The 18,724-nt window shown below is 40.7% G+C and overlaps 1 protein-coding gene across 5 annotated transcripts in view; it reads right to left on the bottom strand.

Annotated features, from left to right (window-relative positions):
• The window catches only part of LOC111248637 (CUB and sushi domain-containing protein 1-like), a 98,900-nt gene that overhangs the window by 50,144 nt on the left and 30,032 nt on the right, over nt 1-18,724 (bottom strand). The window lies entirely within an intron of this gene.

Raw genomic sequence — 18,724 nt, 5'->3', positions numbered from 1 at the left:
GCATAGCAAACCGAAATTAAGAAAAAAACTATTTTGATATACTTATTAAGTTACAATTACGGTCGTAAAAGCTAATCTTTACTAAAGACCTTATAATATAATCCTTTCGAGCTATAGTGTCATTTAACAAAGATCCAACAGTTCTGCTCAAGTGATATCGGCTGAACACGCTTGTTGTAGGTCCACAGACACGATTTTCGATCTTTGTAGTACGGAATAATGTAGAAAAAGTAAAGATCGTTTTTAAGCCAAAATTGAAGCAACTCGGCCTTTTCTTCTCCATATATTTAAAAATAATATTTTTAACCTAGATATGCGCTATTTTCAGCAATTACCCTGGTAACACTTTCACCGAAGAATCACTGTGCTTCCTAAGCGGAAAATTATGCCAAGTGATTTTTGCGTTTTTCCATTGAAACTAAATTAACATAGTTAAAAGGGTCCTGCATAGATCGAAACAGATGACGCGAGATCCGCGCTATACAACGGATGCATGAAAATTCTCCATTGAATTTCTCTGAGGTGAAGAATTAAAGCCGTATGTGGCTTGGCATCGTCGAACTAAAAGACAACGCGTTTTCTGTTCACTAACTCCAATCGATTTTTTGCAATGGCTCTATTTGTTTGCATACATATCATACGGTCGGTCATAAGCGCATATAGGCTTTTCATCATCCGCTTCAGAAATCCGCTAGGCATGTGTATCACTGCCAAAGTTTCGCTTTTAAACGACGCAAAACTATTTTGACAGCCCAGTCGAGAATCCGCTTTACGAGTACGTTCAGCTTCTGCAGGTATATATACCAACAATTTTTCACCGGGTGTGTACATTCATTTTAGCTAAGCACGTTCTATCTCCTGCACTTTTTAAACTTTTAAAATGAGCATTTCGGGAAGTTAATGCAAAGTTGTACGACACGATACCTATCCAGTGATTGATCCAAGAGTCTGAGTATGTTCCTTCGCCTCAGCTCATTCCATATGATTTTAGTTCAAACCGAGTTTCATCCGTTCGCTGTTTTACCACTTACGCATGCGTTCCGTAAGAAATACATATTTATGTAATTAAACCGCTATTATCTTCAAAAGTCACGTACACATAGATAGGTGGGTTAAAATAATCAAATACGTCAAATAAAATGGGTCAAAATCGAATACGAAGCAATCGGACGCAATAATCGGTTGTATGTACCATAAACTTGACTGTTTCTGCAAGCTACCTTTGTTTGAAGCTTTATTGCAACAACATTATCTATACAATACACTTATATATATATGCACGGTATATCTGCGTATAAATAGATAGGACGTAAAATGCGCATAGAACATTTTGGGGTGCTAAAATGTACCCCATGCGGGCGAACGGCCCAGTGGATGAACGAGACATAGACACAAAAAGTCAATGAAGTTAACACAGCTTTGGTTCGTTAGTAGTCTGCTCTCATGGCTCATTTTTCAGTGGTTCAATGGTTTCCACTATGATTGCATCGTTTTTCATCGTGGAATAAATGCGGTCAGAAATGCTGCTCGTGCTGTTTATGTCCTGTTAGTGTTGTTGTGGTTTTTGCCATGATCATTTTTCCTCCGTTGGCATTATCAGCATATGGATGGATAGGCCGGTGGGGCAATGGAGACACGCACGTTTCCATGACGGTTCCGCTCACAGCGCGCTCATTGATTCCAGAAATACTAGTTAATGCTGGGATTGCTGGTGGAAAAAATACTCACAGATGGCATCGTTATGTTTTTTTGTTCGACTTTGTCTGGTTTTGTTTACAAAAAACGAAAAATCCAGAGACATTTATTCATGGATCGTGAGAATGCTAAATAACAAGAAAATCGAAGCAAAAATAAAGGATTTAGTTGACTTCTATTACTGTATTTTGAGGGCTCGTTGATGTGTGATCCTGTGAACACCACATAAAGAAAAGCGTTCCACGTAGCAGCAATGCTTAGCATGGATCCACTGAAGTATTAAGAAGTAATAACCGGCGGCCATCGCTAATACGGTAGGGGTACAAGTAAAACCTAGCTAATACCTTATGGGATAGAACTTATTCGAGCCTAGTTTTTGAACGGCTTCTTCGTCGGATCATTTACTCTTACTTTTATACATATATCTATGAATGCCTCTAGAACGGTCCGGTCGAACAAAGAAAGTATGCCCAACTCAAGCACTGAGCCCCATTCTGAGGCTACATCTTTAAGAACTTTAATGGCGACAGTGATCCATTTTTGTACAATTTCAATGACTTCTTGAAGAAGGTGTTTTGCACATATGAGATACAAAGCTGTTGTATTGCTTCGGAATTATCAGTTATAAGTTATTTTTACTCTTTACGAAAGACAACAGATCCAGTACTGTGGATGGCGTCATCGATGGCGTATCTTAACATAACTGAAGGGTTAAATTCGAGATAATTAAAAACTTTTGTTGTTAAATATACCTAACATCAAAAACATTGCCAGCGAAGGCAAAAAAAAAAAAGGTGAAACAATTTATCTACTAGCAACCCAAAACTCAATGACTTGTCTAAGTCGTGCAGCCATAAAAACGCCATGTGGATTCTCGCTAGCAGTGCTTCTATATAGGTTACTGTATTGTAAAAAGCGTACCATTTATATTTGCGATTATGGATGTAAATTGTGACAAGATGGCACCGATGGCGCATGTCTTCATTAGATAATCACCATGAATGAAATACACAAAAAATCTCTACGGAAAGGTCATCTGGCAAAAATCGAATTTTAACAATACTATTGTTCCTGTTCTTTCCTCACCGAATGGCGTTTCCAGGAAAATGATACTACCGATGGCTGATTATGAAGCTACCGTGGAAAAATAGAGGAAATTGTTTGATTTCAGTTTTCCTCAGTTACCCATATATGAAGTTTGCTGACTTGTATGATAGAGAACAAGACAAACAAAAATACCATTCGTTTTGTGGGAACTTTTTCGACTGTAGAACTTGTAGAAACTTGACAATTGCAAAGCTTGCGGCGTCGCTTTGGAAACTCCGAGAAAGGATCAAACTGTATTATATAATCGAAGGCCGCATCGCCGCCAGGTATGAAAAATTTGATGTGAAGGAACACATTTTCTATTATTGTATTATTTTCGCTTGAAATGATCGCTGCTATCGTACAACCATGTTTCTTGCCTTTTTGCGGTTGGTAAATAGCTATGAGCGCTTTTCCGAAACAAAGAAAATGGATTGAGAAGCGCGACAGCTTCCATTGGTTTATGACGATGCCCTACGATTTTCTTAGATCAATGAACTGATCGAGTTATTGCGTGTACAAGCGTCCTAGACATCATCGATGGCCAGGCTGATCGAGAATCGAGTCTTAATACTACGAGCGCTTCCGAAAGTGAAAATCAAACAGAATTTGAGTTGAAACCAATGATTGGGGCTTAGAAGTATCCCCGATAGACAAAGCGGACAACGGCGACATCCCTAGCACAGCCTTTCAATTTTATATATATTTTTTTCTGCCATCTTGGCTATGACTCAGCGGAGTCGCGGAGCATTTGCTTTATCAAGCACACCATTTGACGGACTACATAGCTACATTGCACAATCCCAGGAGGTCCGCGAAACTACCAGCGTAATCGCGAACCCATTGTTCGATTGGTGAAACAACGCCCGATACGCTAAGCTGTACACATGGCCCTATCTTTGCGTCCACGAACCCAGCAATAACTTATGAGAATACTTTTTGAAAGGGTCATATATTCTCCGTAGGGTCACATTTGAATGTGCCAATTCAACGCGTCTGCTATGCCGTAATTCAGGCAAAATTTTCCGTTTGGGGCAATATGTATATATATACATATACATCTAAATATGTACATACAAGTGTGATCATTGAGGATTTTCGCTTATCGTAATTTTTCCTGTTTACCCAAAATAATGATCTGGGTAGAGTGTTGTTCTTATCAAACTAACGTGTATCTGACTCTTTCCTGTTGCGTTTGACGGGGTCGGAGGTTAGCTGAATGCTATCACAAGCACTAAACAGGCTTTTTTCTACAGATATGTATTGAAAAAAAAAAAACCTTTTTAACTACGGGAGCATTATAACTGCAAGAGATTTCACTTACAATCTCAGGAGAGCACCGTGTCGTTGACTTCGTCAAACACAGTACGCGAAGTTGATTTGATTATTTAAACAAGGACAAATTATTAAGAAAACCTAGAGCTCTAATCATTTCCAAAAACACTGCGCATCAATGCACGGAACTGCGACCCTTGATGAATGTGAAATGCATGTACGTTTATGCCAAAATACAAAATTATAACTGCATGCTAAATTTTAGATAGTCTGTTATCTAATATTGAGCAGGACATACAAGGAACACTCGTCGTTTCACAAAAAAAAACGCGATTAATTGTACAGCCCACCAACGCTAACCTATCACATAGTAGTTGCTGAATAGAAAATGATGAGTAACTGTCGCAGACAAATTTCTAGAATTTTAATTTTCCGTTCAAGCTATTGTACCTGTGATTTGATATAATTATGTGGCGAACTACCACGAGCGTTGATGAAGCTTTTTTTCTACAGATGTTTTTCGTGCGTGGCCAAGCCTTTTCTTCTAGCCTTAATGTCTCGCATTTAAATATTCATGTCAATTTTCTTTGTCTAATGGGTATAATGAAAAATGTATGGCTCTGTAAATAGACTCTTTGTTTCTTTATCTTGAATGAAGATGTCAATGTCTCAATACTAAGAAGTACTTCTTGAAATAAGTACCGAGCACCGGTGAGCGTTTTTTGTACCAAATAATAAAACAAGATGTCTTAATTCATGACTACACAAACAGATAGGTGAAGTACAAGCACACATACGTCCTTCTAAACTCTTCATTCAATAAACGTTCGCTTTTTTGAAAAAGGCGGGCATTTTTAGAACCTACACACGTATGGTAAAGGTATCTGCGAACCTAACGAATTCACTACGCGATTCGCAGCGCCAATGTAGGCCCCTCAGTACATCTCTTCATTACAACTACTGTCATTACGTTGTAATGGCGTCCGCTGAGCGCAAGAAACATTTCTGGGCTTTTCTAATGACCGACCTTCGCTCTAGTGGGGATATCATTGTGGCACGAGCTTCTTTTTGCAGTCCGCAGATTCTTTGAGCCATTCTGGTTGTGGCAACAAGAGAGCTTTTAGCTTAGGTTCATCTTTATCACATACAACTGATTGTCCGCCGTTTGCGTTCACTTGGTATGAGCACGACATCCCAGCCCGCCATAGTGGTCGGTCTGTCATTTTCCGTGTGCTCGTGTAGAAATACGATATATTGTATTATAGTGCTGGAGAGCTTCCGTAAGCCACCGCGCTCTAGGGGAGGATGAGTTACGTGTTTCATAGTGGACTAAATAATTTGTAACTTAAACTTGTTTCCTCCAATGGCTGTATCATTGTTTGCAATCATTATGGTTCCATGAGAAGAGGAGGGACTTATTTCGCGTAGGTTGTGCAGTTTTATCGTGACAGCAATGTGCTCGGCACGCCATAGCCATTCAAATAAATTGGTCGTTCATATTAAGATAATGAATGCTTAGAGATGATAAGATAGGTATGACAATCTGAGATAAAATAACAAGCAGAAATTTTGTCCTAATAATGTTTGTATGTAATTACCACTTTCTGGAAGAAGTACGTATTAACATATTACCGGGTATAACTATAACAATAGAATAAGTGCCATTGTTAGAATAGTTGTTTCAGTCCAATTTGAAATCTAACAAAGGTGGCTATTTGCATACGCAGCCATAGCAAGATGCAGAAAACTACGAGATGAACTCTTCGTAAAAAGAAGGTATTATGAGATCGTTCATCTGCCTGTTCTAAAAGTCTTAGTTTTCACTATAGTATGTTATTTATTTTGAAAATGTGATTGTTACCCGTTTTGATATTCGATTGTTAGTTGAAAAAGCATTAAAAAAAATTAACTCAATCAGTGTTGGCCAGTATCGTTAATTTATCTTTCTTTGGCCTACCCCTTCAGTCCTTTGGCACTTGACTGTCAAAAAGTCAAATAAGCCCAACGTTATTTAATATGACATAGAAAGGTATACGTCGTATCATTATCCCACTGGATCTTCTACTACTTCTTTGGGGCTCTCCTTACCTGCTTTCCATGATGTGGACGAAACGTAAAGTAACTGCAATCCAAAACTTCTGGACAAATTTCTGCCAAAAAGGCTCAGAATTTCAATCTGTATACCCTCTCACAGATTTTTCAGGCGATCTCTTGAAAGTGCTCAGATGCCAGATATATTCTGAACAGCCATAGTAAGCCCGGTACGCAAGAGAAGACCTGACGTTCATTCTGTCAAAAAAAGACCAGCAGTCATTAACTGAGGCCACATGCACGAATGCTAACGAGGAACAATTGCAATCTGATGCTCAATTCGTCTGAAGACCAGCACGAAGCATCGATCCGCAACTGTGGTAAACAGAATTCGAAAGAACAGAGTTTATCAATAAATCTCAATGTTTAGACGCGGTGTATTTGAATTTCAAATAGACATTCGAATGAATAACTCGTTCCATTATTTTTAAATAGCCGATCTTCTATCTATATATCCGTATATTTGAGATATATGGTGAGCTACTTATGGGCGTCCGTATGGTACCAGGGTCGAAAGAGGACGCTGAGGGGCTTGCAAACGCTGGAAGAGCATACGCTAAGCGCGCTAAAATGTCAGCGTGAGAAAAAGTAGCTGGAAATTTCATCGATTCTACTAGAAACACCCGAATCTGAAGACAGTATTGTTTGATACGATTCAGACAAATATCAGATCTCACAACTATATTTTATTAAAAGTTAGAACTAGAAAATGGTATGTAAATGACCTACTTCCATGATCTGTCGTACACTGCGCAAACAGTCGCAAAACAATAGGTAGCATATACGTCCTTATGTAAACCTGAACCATAGTGCAACTATAGAAAAGCTTTTTAATTAAGTGTGTATTTATTAAATAAGTAATATGCTAACTTAAATCAAATCTCCCTACAATAAACCCCTGTTCAAATAGACAGATTTACGAGTTGAGTATGTACGTATACAAAACGTAGAAGAAGGTGAACAAGCATGCAGAGCTATAGTAGATAATTTCACATTATAGAAAGCAAATTTTAATAAGCTAACGGTTTATTAGGGAACTATTACAGCCATGATGATCGATGCTAGTTAGTTTGTTCGGCAATTTCGAGCTCAATTTCCCAGTGTAATCATCACAATAGACCATGAGGGAATGCAAACGATAAACCAGGTTTGTGCCACGTCACCACGACGTCTTTCTCTAACTCTCCTCACGAACTGGTCTCTAGAATAACGTAAGATACGAGATGCCCATGCCCCGACTGGGCACTGACACAAGTAACACGTTACTTATTTTGTATGGGACCTTTTCCCGTATAAAACATTACAGATAGAATGATGACGGCTGTGGACCTTCAAGTATGAAATGTAAAATTCGAAAGATTCGTTTTCTAAGTCGCATCAAATGCAGATCTTTCAACAAGTCAAACATAATAGTATATGACCAATAATGCATATGTTGTCTGTCAAATTGCTCGCATTGCCAAAGTTTCGTAGGTCACTTTAAGTAAGCAGGTCGGTAATGCACGAAGAAAATTTCATATCTTCGTTTCCTTCTTATGCCACATACATGAATCAAGATATTACCATGCTGAAGTGAATCGAAAAAGTCAACAAATACTTATAAATTCCTGTCACATTATTGCCGTTTTTCTCTTAAACTCCTACGTCTAGTATAATTTATTCTAAATAAAATCGTGTATGTAAGTGTATATGCGCCTGCACATCAGAATCAACACGGGTACGACCATCACGATTGTAGCACTTCGTCACCTATTTTAGATGTTTATCGTGCACATCGTTAGCACAACAGATTTAGGCCTAGCCGGCAGTCTTTTTGACCTCTATACGTCATACGTTGTGCCTTTGCATACTTGTCCGTGTGTGTAGCAACGATGCATTGTCAAATCATGGGTTCAATAATTTTTTCCCTCCGACAAACCAAATCGTTGCTACAGTGGACGCAAATGAGGTTCGCGCAATGCGTGCCACGCTATATTTCTACATGTATTCGTGAGTACTGCGATAGTAAGCAGTGGAGCTTCGCGTACAGCCGCCTGTGTATTCTTTGTTTTGGCTTGCTTTTGTTTCGGAAAAAGCAAATGGAACTTACGAAACCGAAATATAAGTAATGAGACGGCAACAGCTGCGACAGCAGCGGTGCGAACAGCGTTAAACGAAAACGCTTGTCAAGTCCCCTACGTTCACAGCGCGATAATAGGATATTTTAATATCTTTTTTACCTCCCCCCTCAGTCCTGCTTGTTTTCAGCGAGCGGCTAGAATTTGATCAGTAGCTATTCCCAGCACGAACCGGTGTTTGCTAGTACATTCGTATATGACAGACATGTTACTTGGTTCTCCGTCGTCGAACGTATCTGCCTCACTCTACCGTTAAAACGGTAACGATCAAAAAATTATCGATCATGTTAAACGAAATAATAATTCCAACCACAGCCATAATAGTATTGATACGCGCATTGAAACAAGTAATATATTCCATATGATAGAAATGGTAATAAGCTTGACAATGCTAAGATAAACTACCAAAAATGGTATTCAAATATTCCTCTTTTTTGTGCAGCCGAGGTAACTATAGCTCTACGTTGTTGCGGCTAACAGCTTCAAATATACCTGTACTGCGAACCATTCTGCCACTTTGTTCTATTACGCGTCTTGGTCACGGAGCCTTGTATTGCAGCGGAGCACTTTGTTTACTTTTACATCGTACGATTCGTTGATGGTATGGAAGCTGATGAACCATTGGAGACGCTCCTCCCTTCTAACAAGAAGCTTTGCGCTTATCCTTAAAAGCACCAAGGTCCAATCTATCAGACAAACTGACTATCTATCTTTCGACCGGAAATTGCAGTCAGTTCATAAATTCCCTTTAGTAGCTATTATCAAGTAACTGCCGCTATTTCAACACGGCAGCTTCCCTCATCAGCACAACAAAAACCACCTGCGGCAGCCACTTGTTTCAGTCATTCGTGTTTTCGAGTTCCTTTGAGAAACAATTGTATGTTTTCATTGTTGTTGTTATGTTATGAGCCGTCGCTGCTGGCTTGATTCTCGTACCTATTCATTATCATCGTTACCGTTGCTGCTATTATCTGTTGCTTACCATAAAAAGGCAATGCAGGCGGTAGCTGGAAACTGTCTACCCGCCTGCTCGGCCCTCACATGCCGCTGCCTTCTCTCAGCTCGTTTCCCGACTGATTGCCCCTCAGAGCAGCACGGTTACCTCAGAGCTTACCACTTCAGCTTCTGCTACTGGTATTTATGCCAGCAACAATGTCGTGAAGGACTTTGTCAGACAGTCCTAGCAGCTGTCGCCGTCGCCGTCGCCGTATCATTATCACATAACATCGCTGAGTAGCAGTGAAACAGGGCAGACAGACAGCCCCTGCCGAAACGCGGTGAAACACACGGCTAGACATCTGTGAGATCGCCATCGCGGAAGTGAATACAAATGAATCAACGCGATCAAAACGCTGACACAACAGACCGTTGCGCCGGACTGCTGTTTCGCCCGTGTAAACCAACTCACAGCGGTCAGATTTGTTCGAAACGGCCGCTAGCTAGATTCGTTTACACGATAAACTACATAAATGTTATTCCCTTCTAGGCCGTTAGCCCTGACCAGTTCTAACGCTGAGTAACAAGACAATTATAAAAATTCACTTTTCAGACGAAACAACAAAATAACTACCGCAATGTCTGTCTCGACGCAGCTGTGGCTGCTGCGGTGACGTCTGATAGCAGCGTCGCAGGGGCGCTGGGCTCCGTCGAAGCGTTCAGATATCGACTATCACCAACTGATATCGAGTACGCGCTCGCCTCTATTGTGCACACGACGTATTTAGAGTAGTTTTGGGCTCTTCACAGTATTCATACAATAGAAGAGTCTTAGTTTAACGCTAGAAACGAAGGTAATAGAATTGCAATTCATAAAAAAACTAGAAGATACCAATTAGACCAACTTCAGTGTAATTTAGTGATATCTTTTCAGGGATTCGTATCTGATACGCGGTACGTGAGATCAAAGACTAGCAACGTAAGTTTGTTTAACCTGGGAGCTCGATTACGAGTAGACCGATAGATAATATTTAAGCTCTAAGCGGGCTAAACCCCGTCGATGTCAACTTGTTCTTACTTGCTTATATGCTTCATGCTTTGCGATTATGGCGACTGAGATAAAATTGTTTATCTGTTTTGGTTTTTCCTACTTTGCTTTGCTGCAGAAACAGTACCGCATGGTTAGCGAGTGACCGCCAGCAAATTACAACTCATTTTTTTCTCCTCGCTGTCTGGGGAGCGGACAAGCACCTGTGACGGAACGAGCTGTTCAGACGTCAAACAATCTATCTCTGACCAGGTCGAAAATTTTGACTGCTACCGAGTGGACAGATAAATCCAAAAAAGAGCCAGTTCACTGGGAGGGTTGAGCAGTCGGGTTCAATATGAAAAGACGTGCAGTAGTAGAAGCAAAATCTCTTTGCAAAGATTATTACAGCAGACTACAGAAACAACGGCTGCGCAATCGGCAACTTGCGTTCATATTATCGTTTTAATAGAAACAAAAAAAAACAGTATTTGATTAAATTGCTACATCTGATTTACGCTACTGATCCTCTGGAGAAAATGTGGATTGGTAAAATGGCACAGGATTGAGTACTAAATACTTGTGCTTGACGGACTCAAGCTTCCAGCAAAGGTACCTACCTCTTAATAGATATAGGGAGATTTCATGCAAGCTGAAAGACCGTACTCTATACCACACCTTCTACATGCGCACCACATAGAATTTTGCAGGGTCTCAGTCACCTGTACCTTTAGTAGCAATGAACAAACGTTAGCACTTATCAATATATTCTAAACGATTTTTACCTTAACTTAAGTTGTTATTCATAGGGATAAAAATTATACCGGTTAACAGAACTACGGCAACGCTGAAAGCACGATAAAGTTGGCCTGCGAAGAGTGAGATACGTAGAGTGCTGCGGTAACAACACCGCTGCAATCGGGACGTTATTTGGTCGTTAGTCGTGTCGTCATCACTAGACGTCAGTCTTGCCTCGTTTGTGTTTTGCGTCCTGAGATTAACCAATGCGTATGTCCTTCGCCCCCGATCAGTGAACAAATGCAAGCGTAGAACGTGAAACGACGCTAATTTTTCTGATCACCATTATCGTAATCAGTGCCTTAAGCTTTCCAGCATATCTGACAGCAGAAGCAATTGTCTGACCAGCATCACGTTATCAGTGCTTTCGCACATCAACAACTTTTCCGTTAACTTACCCTAACCCTAACGAAGTCCACCGTTTTGATGAACTTCTGTTTAGTATAGCATTTCTTTTTTTCTCCTATACGGGCTATAAATTAGATGAAGGCCAAATTTTAGTCGTCTTAATGTAGTGCTCTACCTTGCAGCAGCTATCCGGTAGGCGCCCTAGATAGAGAAATTTAAGGATTACACTTACAAACCGATCCTTATAACACTAGAATGCGTCCAACAGAAATGATAAGCATTATGCGTTAACAAATCAATCTAAGCGCGGATGCGTGGGTTTTCCTAAGAGTCAATGGTTCTCAAACAAAATTAAGATTTGTATCTCTACCCTATACCGTAATCCTAGTTTCTCTTTTCGACAAAAATCTTTTTTCAGCTCTTGTAACGCATCACTGACGTGCCACATCTGTCGTCATTGAAGGAACGCCCATAACGATGTTAAGGGCGAATAAACGTCCTTTTCTTATTGTTAATAAGTACCGCGATTCTGTAACCGTCATATAGTTAGCCGACCAGATGAAACTAATGGGGCTCGGAAACACAGCGGTACATCGTACAAAGTAGGCAAAACGTGGCCTTACCAGTAACGGACAGGCAGTAGAACTGGCGGTTGCTCAGCAATGACGGTCACTTTTTTGCGCTCTGAGCACTTTGTATGAGTAGGTAATCACTTGAATAACAGCAGACGGACGGGGGTACACTAGGACAAATTGACTGATCGATAGAACGAAACGGCGTAAGTCAGATGCGAGTGTTGCGATTGATCGGCTGCCGATTACCATTTACCATTATTTTCAGATTTTTCTGTTACTTTCCGCGTTTCTCATCATCACGCTTGTCCGCTCTCTGCCCTGATGATGTCCAGTTTGCTGCCTCGTCAAGATGCGCGACATTTTATAAATAACAAATACGACCTCTACTACAACAAGAAGCTGCTTGTTGAAGCAGCCAACGGAACCTTTTTTCACAAACCCCTGTTTATTGGTGTTGTTGTTGTTGTTTTTCCTCAATGGCCTGCTGCTCATTAGAATAAGTTTTCTTGCCAGTAAAATAGAAGACGACGTGCGCTTGCTGCTGCCAATGGCGACGATGACAAGGGCAACAAAGTTAGTTGGGCCTAAGAAATGGAACGAAGTCAATGCGAAGGGAAGAACGCCACCGACGTGGAACTTGCGGCCGAGAGAAGAGCGATACAACAGTGACAACCAGGATGCGAAAGATAAAAAGGAGTTGTAAAAGCAGAAATAAGTACTCAGTAGCGGTCGCCATCCTGCGCTACATAGCCGTTACGCTGGGTGAACGATGCGGGCCTAGCCCCGTTTCTTTCTTTTCGGCTGCTGTCGATGCTATCGAAAATGATAACTTTTCGACTTGCGAAATGACTGAAGCAGAGCGTCGCGGCATAGATTGCTTGCTACGTGTGGCTCAACATTCGGCGTGTGACAGCGACAATGACGCGTCCGGCACATGTTGAAAAAAAAATATCGAAATAAACGACGGACTGACAGCATTGATACTGGCAGTAGCCTGGGTCGAATTTAAGGATGACATAGGTCGGCTATAGGTGCTTTGCCTCGCAAGATGGTATCTTTCGCATACAACCTGAATTCATCGCCGCTGTCGTCATTGGATTGCTCAATATTTCATAGAGAACCTATCGAAATACTGACTGGCCCTTGATAGATGGCGTCTTATTGAGTAGCAAAATGACGGACTAATAGGTCAGAATTATAATTAACGCCCCAATAGGTAGATTAAGATATTATTTATGAATTATAGTATAGTAGTGGGGCTTTTCATGCAGATAACAGCTAAACAGAACACAACAGCTGTTTCGGTGGCCGAGACTTCTAAATAACTACACGCATACTAACTGTTATGTCAGGTCATGGATACAAATTTAATTCTTCGAATCCGAATAGCAGTAGAGTTTACAGCAGTAGAGAGACAAAGATGATTTATTTAAAAGGTGCCCGTAACAAGTCGATCAATAGCAGTATGTATATGAGAAAAATTACATCGTCCGTTAAAAGGAATCCATACGATAACTCCTGATAAGGAACAAAGGGATACACCTAAGAAACTATCTCGTGTAGGGTGAGATCGAAAAGCTAAACTTCACTTTTGTTTCAGCGCTGATCGCTCAGAATTATCGCTACTAGGGTTGCTTCTTTAGGGCTACGACGCAAGAGGCATTTATGGAAGAGCGATCGAAGATCGCCCTTCTTCGACAGGACCAGTAACCACACGTCGGCAATAGATAATCGTAGTTTGCTCCTTTGTTTACGGCGCGTACCTATAACGCGATGGAATATTCTTATTCGACCACGTTACTTAATAATTCACCGATAATATAGCGCGTGATCAACAACGATACACCATAACAGGCGCAAGTCTTCTTTACGCTTAAATGGCGAATTTGACTGTAAAAAATAAATTCTCGTTTCCGTTGGCTTCTTGTGAAACCTGGCAACTGTTGCTTCCTGGTCAAAAATCGTCAAAAGACCATACAGAGGATGTTGTTGTATTTATATGAAGACAATTTCTGTATCTATAGGGCCGCGTTTACCGAGTGTCCTAAAAAGTCTCACTCTAATGGCGAAGAGGTGCAGGACCCTCGGTCGACTAATGCTTTGTTTATTTGATTATTTGTTTCCAGATTTGTTGATTTAACCAAGGAGTCAAGTTTGTTGTGGTTGTCGTCACGGGTAGGCGAGAACGAGGAAAGCAACTTTTATTTAGTCAATTAGCTAACCTAATTGGCCTATTATACCGCATCTTTTATTACGAGGAAAGCCCGTCATGAAAAAGCAACTACAAATAGTACCACTGTTGTAGACGATTGCCGCTTGGTGGTAACACGAAATATAACCGATGTATCAGCGTACGAGCACCAATGACGCATTTCAGCAGTACAGACTGATAGCTTGACCTCCCTTGTCTATATAAACGATACTTCGTATGATAACGGCGTTGGCGTCCGCAGCAGCAGCTTCCATGCCTCAACACCTTACGTGAGGTATCGTCAGAAAAAATCGCTCGTGCAACTGTTAAAAAGTAACTATGCACCGCTTTTAATTCGTATGCGTCTAATTTTTCCACAAATATAGATAAATGGTTAGTGAAGCTTGCTTGTAGAGATTAGCTTCCCAGCGACATTACTGCCGCAGTGGCGATACTTGGAACTGATGAATTACATTAAAGGAAACTGGCCGTCTGCGTAGGCTGTCTTAGGAAACTCCTGAATGAATACGTCATCGGCTCATTTGACGAAACAATTACTTAGCGCAAATCGAAATCATCCGTCCGTGAGCGTACGTCGTTTTCAACTGTGCAGCAAAACATAAGGGGGTCCTGTTCCGTGACGTTGGTACTATATCTCTTTGAGAAACGTTTCATGTTTGGTCTACAAGTTACGATGTCAACAAGACGATGGAGGATAGATGGCCAGAAGTAAGGCTGGCCACCGCTTGTAGCGCCCTCTTCGTGGTAGGAAAAAGACGCCTCATTCAGAGACTATGTTAAACGTTTATTCGCGCGTAAAGAATTTATGAATCTAGTTAATAATAAGGAAGTGTTTTAAAATAGTTTTTGAAAGCTGGAAATTTTAGAAGAGAGTGCCATAACACAAAGGCCATTCAACTTATCATAAGGTATTGGGCTCATTATATACCACTAATAAGCAAGCGGAATCATACGTGAAGCAACCGGAAGAAGCTTAAGGCATTACCGCCTTTTGTTACGTCTAATTAAATGATACCTTACGTACTTGTTATGCACATGCTCTGAAGCATATTTGAGAGTTATATGGCACGGTAGATAGAATTGTTTGCTGCATTTCATACGAAAACACGGAAGATGTCGGTTCACGAAATGTCAAATGTGCGATCGCAATGCACCAGAATGTAGCGAGGTTTTGACACGAATATGTCAATGCTTACTATATTTAGAACTAGACTCAGCGCCGTTGGTAGAAAGACCAGGTGGCTCGGAAATTTCCTACTCTATCCAATCTATATGCATAATAAACAAAGTTGGCAAACGAAGCTCCAGCTTCCCGCTCGTTTTAAGCACATCTGCTGTGGCCTTACGACACTAAATTTTGATATGTAGATGGGGTCACCTCGCGGCAGCAGAGCACGACCCTGTTATGCTAGCTGCTTGACATTTTTAAGTAGACTGGACAACAAAAACAACATTGTTCGGAAGTTCGATTCAATAAACTTAAATGCTGCATGGAACATGTCTAACTGTACGTTTATATATATAGTTACAGCTAGAATTTTGCGACATGAACCGGAAATGGTCCGTGATCGCAAAAGCAGCTACTGTTGAAAATCCGGTTCGACTTTGTCCAGTGCAATGAATTTTAAGCGGCAAATGTTTTTCGTCGCCGCTTCAGAAAAACCTATCGTTATTTATGTAGAAGAAAAGAGCTGGCTAACATTGGAGGTCTCTGAATGTCAATTTTCGATCTTTGTTTTCGACTTCGACTCACCATAACAACGCATCAACTGTTCGGTCCATAGAGCACTAACAAAGGTAATGGCATACGGTCGACGCGCAATTCAGTTGCCGGTCGTTCCCTTTGTCCGAGCTGGACGTAAATGGCCAATAGCATGATCCGCCTCTGTGCAGACGGAATCAAAGACTGGCAGAAACAATACTAGTGAAATCTGTTGATCATCGCTTCCGCCGGACTCGGCCGGGCTGGTTTCAAAGTGGCCTGCATCAGTTGCAGGACTATGCTTGTTCATATAAAGAAGTGAAATAGAACATCAACTCACGTGCATATTGTTATCAGTAGTATATAAACAGATGCTGCTCAGGAGCATAAGTATGCTCGTATAGAATTAAATACGAGCAGTACGTATATGCGCATTGCTTGGATGGCAGAAACATTTTCGCGTAATTCTGGCAGGACTCCGCTCATCGTCGCAATGCGTTTTCGTTCATACGTCTCCGCCGCATACGCTGGCTAACAAGGATAGACATATAGAATATATCTATATGTGATGACACATTAAATATGTGTTGGACGCCTTTAGATGTTCTACATCACGAAACATTCGGTTGATACATATCTGCTAGTTCGTGCTAAATTCGTTCAAACAAATACTAGGTCCATCTGTCAAGGGCCTCTTATGTCCTTCACTTTGAATGATACGTTGAATCTTCCAGCACTAAACTCAAAAACGAAGACTTAATAAATAATTGATAATGGAAAAACATTTTTAAGGTGCAACGGAAGTTTGTGAACAAAGCTAATTCTCGCTAGGGTAGATAACCTTGAAAGAACCTCATCGCATAATTGCAAAGGGAAAGTAATACCCAACGCCATTATACCGAATAATAATTTTAACGAATTATACTAGCACGAAGGCTACTTTAGATGTCTCTAATAGGCACTATTTAACGTATATGCGTCAGGTACAAGGTATAGACGCCGTACTGAAAAAAAAAAAAAAAAACAGCAAGCGCGAAAAAATTTTGCGTGATTTTCATTTCTGAGCTAAGAAATCTCATCGAATTTAATCTGTACTTATTCTTTAGATTCATGAGTTACCCGTGAGTGACTCGGTCTGAAACGAACACAAAACAATCGGTCGACTGGCACAGAACTCTATAATATACGAGGGGTCGCCGGCTCTTAGCAAAGTCATCGCACCGAGATACTTAGAAATGTCTTACATTTGGCACAAGACCAGCTATGGTTAAGAGGCAGATGAAGACTAGATAGGATTCAAATGGCTGCGGCCATTTCTCGCTAATGAATATATTTATTCATGTTCCAAGGTTTGCTGCCACACTGCTTAAATCGTTGCTAGGCTTTGTCCCGACCGCTGGTTTTATTTTAGACCAGATATATCGAAATTACAAAGATCAAACAGCAAAACTGATGGTCACGTTTCATTAAGGGAAGGAGAAAATAATAATTGCCAGCTGTGACGATGTTTTTCTTCATTTCTATCAGGGTTGAGAAGTTCTCTTGTAATACACATAAGAACCATTAGAGCACGGATTAAGTGTACATTGCTAGGTCATTAAACAGACCTGGTGTATACCAAACCATTTCGCTCTAAATGTAGCGTCGTAACGAGGGTAACTGAAGTTCTTCCAGGGTGCCATCGCGAAGATTGCCACGAGAGTTTTAGCTCTTATCAATCGATTGTATAACGAAACGTAATTGTAGATCTATATGTGCAACAACAGCTTAGTGTTCTTTAAACGGCAATACGATCCCTCAAAACCCCCGTCGAGGGTAAAACCACAGGATAATAACGAACAACAATAACAGCCGCTTGCTATAACATGCAATACTGCTAGCTAACAACAATCGGTTGACCAAAATTGTTGTTTCACCTATTACTGCACGGTGCCTCGACATATTTGATGTTCCTGTAGATTTGTCTCATTCTTCTATGGGCGACGGAGCGCAAACGAATTGTTTCGAGCGGAAACGAAAAAGATTCCGAGAGGCTGATTCGGTCAAATTCTAGATCACACAGAAAATGTGATCTTATGAACTTTGCCTGCTTACGCTTTATCAAGCAACGTTTGTAAGTAAGCAAAAATCCTTATACTTTCCTTACACTCTTCTCTACGGTCGTTGCTATCCCGCTACGATACGTATTGGATATCATGTCTGGAACGAAATCGTTATCATCCCCATTGCGCTGGCTATTTAACCCAAGCAAAAATCCTATTTAAAAGAAAAGCTTTGTTGGCCTTAATGCTAATAGCGAAATGACACAGAAATGTTCTCCTGACACACTGAAACGTTGGTGTACAATTTGACGATCATGCGTGACGTATTGAAATGTTATTTATTTTGTCAAGTACATGGGGCATAGGAAGAAAGGATAGATAAAAAAAAAAAGGTGTCAAGCAAAAGACCATCTGAAATTTGTTTGTCCAACGGAGCTCTGAGCTCGCCTATCAATAGTACCGTTTTGATAACAGTAGTCACAAATCTGTTGATTGAAGCGAAAGCATGATAAAGCCGGTACAACTGTCAGCTTCAGTAAAAACTAACAGGGATTAAGTCCTTCATTATTTGTATGTTTTAAACGTTTTGGTGCCCTTGTTAGTGTCAAGAAGCTTTGTCCCAGCTACAAAATGGCACCATATATGCTTATTACTATTATCGCTATTACATTTGTTTGATTCGACTCGACGTGAGGAAAGAAAATATACATCTGCTACGGTTGCCTCTATGCAAGTCTCTCAGGACCAACAACCAGTTAGTTATTCCAGCGCTATCAGAACCTAATTCCGTTTTGGGTTATCGCGTACCCTCTAAATAATG

This window comes from Varroa destructor, unplaced genomic scaffold (assembly GCF_002443255.2).
Source record: "Varroa destructor unplaced genomic scaffold, Vdes_3.0 BEIS01000004.1, whole genome shotgun sequence".
Taxonomy (NCBI): Eukaryota; Metazoa; Arthropoda; class Arachnida; order Mesostigmata; family Varroidae; genus Varroa; species Varroa destructor.
Note: the sequence above shows the minus strand (reverse complement) of the source record. Positions and strands in the feature narration are given on the sequence as shown.